This window comes from Cottoperca gobio, unplaced genomic scaffold (genome assembly GCF_900634415.1).
Source record: "Cottoperca gobio unplaced genomic scaffold, fCotGob3.1 fCotGob3_128arrow_ctg1, whole genome shotgun sequence".
Classification (NCBI taxonomy): Eukaryota; Metazoa; Chordata; class Actinopteri; order Perciformes; family Bovichtidae; genus Cottoperca; species Cottoperca gobio.
Window position 1 is genome coordinate 70,251 of NW_021166796.1, and position 4,750 is coordinate 75,000.

Genomic DNA, 4,750 nt, shown 5'->3' on the forward strand with positions numbered 1-4,750 from the left:
TCTCTGCAGTAAGAAGTTTGTCTGCAGTAAGAAATTTGTCTGCAGTAAGAAGTTTGTCTCTGCAGAAAGAAGTTTGTCTCTACAGTAAGAAGTTTGTCTCTGCAGAAAGAAGTTTGTCTCTACAGTAAGAAGTTTGTCTCTACAGTAAGAAGTTTGTCTCTACAGTTTGTCTCTACAGTAAGAAGTTTGTCTCTGCAGTAAGAAGTTTGTCTGCAGTAAGAGGTTTGTCTCTGTAGTAAGAAGTTTGTCTCTGCAGTCAGAAGTTTGTCTGCAGTAAGAAGTTTGTCTGCAGTAAGAAGTATGTCTCTGCAGTAAGAAGTTTGTCTGCAGTAAGAAGTTTGTCTGCAGTAAGAAATTTGTCTGCAGTAAGAAGTTTGTCTCTGCAGTAAGAAGTTTGTCTCTGCAGTCAGAAGTTTGTCTGCAGTAAGACGTTTGTCTCTGCAGTCAGAAGTTTGTCTCTGCAGTAAGAAGTTTGTCTGTAGTAAGAAGTTTGTCTGCAGTAAGAAGTTTGTCTCTGTAGTAAGAAATGTGTCTCTGTAGTAAGAGGTTTGTCTCTGTAGTAAGAAGTTTGTCTGCAGTAAGAAGTTTGTCTCTGTAGTAAGAAGTTTGTCTCTGTAGTAAGAAGTTTGTCTGCAGTAAGAAGTTTGTCTGCAGTAAGAAGTTTGTCTCTGCAGTAAGAAGTTTGTCTCTACAGTAAGAAGTTTGTCTCTGTAGTAAGAAGTTTGTCTCTACAGTAAGAAGTTTGTCTGCAGTAAGAAGTTTGTCTGCAGTAAGAAATTTGTCTGCAGTAAGAAGTTTGTCTCTGCAGTAAGAAGTTTGTCTGCAGTAAGAAATTTGTCTGCAGTAAGAAGTTTGTCTCTGCAGAAAGAAGTTTGTCTCTACAGTAAGAAGTTTGTCTCTGCAGAAAGAAGTTTGTCTCTACAGTAAGAAGTTTGTCTCTACAGTAAGAAGTTTGTCTCTGCAGTAAGAAGTTTGTCTGCAGTAAGAGGTGTGTCTCTGTAGTAAGAAGTTTGTCTCTGCAGTCAGAAGTTTGTCTGCAGTAAGAAGTTTGTCTGCAGTAAGAAGTTTGTCTCTGCAGTAAGAAGTTTGTCTGCAGTAAGAAGTTTGTCTCTGCAGTAAGAAGTTTTTCTGCAGTAAGAAGTTTGTCTCTGCAGTAAGAAGTTTGTCTCTGCAGTCAGAAGTTTGTCTGCAGTAAGACGTTTGTCTCTGCAGTCAGAAGTTTGTCTCTGCAGTAAGAAGTTTGTCTGTAGTAAGAAGTTTGTCTGCAGTAAGAAGTTTGTCTCTGTAGTAAGAAATTTGTCTCTGTAGTAAGAGGTTTGTCTCTGTAGTAAGAAGTTTGTCTGCAGTAAGAAGTTTGTCTCTGCAGTAAGAAGTTTGTCTGCAGTAAGAAATTTGTCTGCAGTAAGAAGTTTGTCTGCAGTAAGAAGTTTGTCTGCAGAAAGAAGTTTGTCTCTGCAGAAAGAAGTTTGTCTCTACAGTAAGAAGTTTGTCTCTGTAGTAAGAAGTTTGTCTCTACAGTAAGAAGTTTGTCTGCAGTAAGAAGTTTGTCTGCAGTAAGAAATTTGTCTGCAGTAAGAAGTTTGTCTCTGCAGTAAGAAGTTTGTCTGCAGTAAGAAATGTGTCTGCAGTAAGAAGTTTGTCTCTGCAGTAAGAAGTTTGTCTGTAGTAAGAAGTTTGTCTGCAGTAAGAAGTTTGTCTCTGTAGTAAGAAATGTGTCTCTGTAGTAAGAGGTTTGTCTCTGTAGTAAGAAGTTTGTCTGCAGTAAGAAGTTTGTCTCTGTAGTAAGAAGTTTGTCTCTGTAGTAAGAAGTTTGTCTGCAGTAAGAAGTTTGTCTGCAGTAAGAAGTTTGTCTCTGCAGTAAGAAGTTTGTCTCTACAGTAAGAAGTTTGTCTCTGTAGTAAGAAATTTGTCTCTACAGTAAGAAGTTTGTCTCTACAGTAAGAAGTTTGTCTCTACAGTAAGAAGTTTGTCTCTACAGTAAGAAGTTTGTCTCTGCAGTAAGAAGTTTGTCTGCAGTAAGAGGTTTGTCTCTGTAGTAAGAAGTTTGTCTCTGCAGTCAGAAGTTTGTCTGCAGTAAGAAGTTTGTCTGCAGTAAGAAGTTTGTCTCTGCAGTAAGAAGTTTGTCTGCAGTAAGAAGTTTGTCTCTGCAGTAAGAAGTTTGTCTGCAGTAAGAAGTTTGTCTCTGCAGTAAGAAGTTTGTCTCTGCAGTCAGAAGTTTGTCTGCAGTAAGACGTTTGTCTCTGTAGTAAGAAGTTTGTCTGCAGTAAGAAGTTTGTCTCTGCAGTAAGAAGTTTGTCTGCAGTAAGAAGTTTGTCTGCAGTAAGAAGTTTGTCTCTGCAGTAAGAAGTTTGTCTGCAGTAAGAAGTTTGTCTGCAGAAAGAAGTTTGTCTCTGCAGAAAGAAGTTTGTCTCTACAGTAAGAAGTTTGTCTCTGTAGTAAGAAGTTTGTCTCTACAGTAAGAAGTTTGTCTGCAGTAAGAAGTTTGTCTGCAGTAAGAAATTTGTCTGCAGTAAGAAGTTTGTCTCTGCAGTAAGAAGTTTGTCTGCAGTAAGAAATTTGTCTGCAGTAAGAAGTTTGTCTCTGCAGAAAGAAGTTTGTCTCTACAGTAAGAAGTTTGTCTCTGCAGAAAGAAGTTTGTCTCTACAGTAAGAAGTTTGTCTCTACAGTAAGAAGTTTGTCTCTACAGTTTGTCTCTACAGTAAGAAGTTTTTCTGCAGTAAGAAGTTTGTCTCTGCAGTAAGAAGTTTGTCTCTGCAGTCAGAAGTTTGTCTGCAGTAAGACGTTTGTCTCTGCAGTCAGAAGTTTGTCTCTGCAGTAAGAAGTTTGTCTGTAGTAAGAAGTTTGTCTGCAGTAAGAAGTTTGTCTCTGTAGTAAGAAATTTGTCTCTGTAGTAAGAGGTTTGTCTCTGTAGTAAGAAGTTTGTCTGCAGTAAGAAGTTTGTCTCTGCAGTAAGAAGTTTGTCTGCAGTAAGAAATTTGTCTGCAGTAAGAAGTTTGTCTCTGCAGTAAGAAGTTTGTCTGCAGTAAGAAGTTTGTCTGCAGAAAGAAGTTTGTCTCTGCAGAAAGAAGTTTGTCTCTACAGTAAGAAGTTTGTCTCTGTAGTAAGAAGTTTGTCTCTACAGTAAGAAGTTTGTCTGCAGTAAGAAGTTTGTCTGCAGTAAGAAATTTGTCTGCAGTAAGAAGTTTGTCTCTGCAGTAAGAAGTTTGTCTGCAGTAAGAAATGTGTCTGCAGTAAGAAGTTTGTCTCTGCAGTAAGAAGTTTGTCTGTAGTAAGAAGTTTGTCTGCAGTAAGAAGTTTGTCTCTGTAGTAAGAAATGTGTCTCTGTAGTAAGAGGTTTGTCTCTGTAGTAAGAAGTTTGTCTGCAGTAAGAAGTTTGTCTCTGTAGTAAGAAGTTTGTCTCTGTAGTAAGAAGTTTGTCTGCAGTAAGAAGTTTGTCTGCAGTAAGAAATTTGTCTGCAGTAAGAAGTTTGTCTCTGCAGTAAGAAGTTTGTCTGCAGTAAGAAATTTGTCTGCAGTAAGAAGTTTGTCTCTGCAGAAAGAAGTTTGTCTCTGCAGTAAGAAGTTTGTCTGCAGAAAGAAGTTTGTCTCTGCAGAAAGAAGTTTGTCTGCAGTAAGAAGTTTGTCTCTGTAGTAAGAAGCTTGTCTGCAGTAAGAAGTTTGTCTGCAGAAAGAAGTTTGTCTCTGCAGTAAGAAGTTTGTCTCTGCAGTAAGAAGTTTGTCTCTGCAGTAAGAAGTTTGTCTGCAGTAAGAAGTTTGTCTCTGTAGTAAGAAGTTTGTCTGCAGAAAGAAGTTTGTCTGCAGTAAGAAGTTTGTCTGCAGTAAGAAGTTGGTCTGCAGTAAGAAGTTTGTCTGCAGAAAGAAGTTTGTCTCTGCAGAAAGAAGTTTGTCTCTGCAGTAAGAAGTTTGTCTTTGCAGTCAGAAGTTTGTCTGCAGTAAGACATTTGTCTCTGCAGTCAGAAGTTTGTCTCTGCAGTAAGAAGTTTGTCAGTAGTAAGAAGTTTGTCTGCAGTAAGAAGTTTGTCTCTGTAGTAAGAAATTTGTCTCTGTAGTAAGAGGTTTGTCTCTGTAGTAAGAAGTTTGTCTGCAGTAAGAAGTTTGTCTCTGTAGTAAGAAGTTTGTCTCTGTAGTAAGAAGTTTGTCTGCAGTAAGAAGTTTGTCTGCAGTAAGAAGTTTGTCTGCAGTAAGAAGTTTGTCTCTGCAGTAAGAAGTTTGCCTCTACAGTAAGAAATTTGTCTCTGTAGTAAGAAGTTTGTCTGCAGTAAGAAGTTTGTCTCTGCAGTAAGAAGTTTGTCTCTGCAGTAAGAAGTTTGTCTGCAGTAAGAAGTTTGTCTCTGCAGTAAGAAGTTTGTCTGCAGTAAGAAGTTTGTCTCCGCAGTAAGAAGTTTGTCTCTGCAGTAAGAAGTTTGTCTGCAGTAAGAAGTTTGTCTCTGCAGTAAGAAGTTTGTCTGCAGTAAGAAGTTTGTCTCTGCAGTAAGAAGTTTGTCTCTGTAGTAAGAAGTTTGTCTGCAGTAAGAAGTTTGTCTGCAGTAAGAAGTTTGTCTGCAGTAAGAAATTTGTCTCTGCAGTAAGAAGTTTGTGTGTAGTAAGAAGTTTGTCTGTAGTAAGAAGTTTGTCTGCAGTAAGAAGTTTGTCTCTGCAGTAAGAAGTTTGTCTGCAGTCAGAAGTTTGTCTGCAGTCAGAAGTTTGTCTCTGCAGTAAGAAGTTTGTCCTGCAGTAAGAAGTTTGTCTGCAGTAAGAAGTTTGTCTCTGC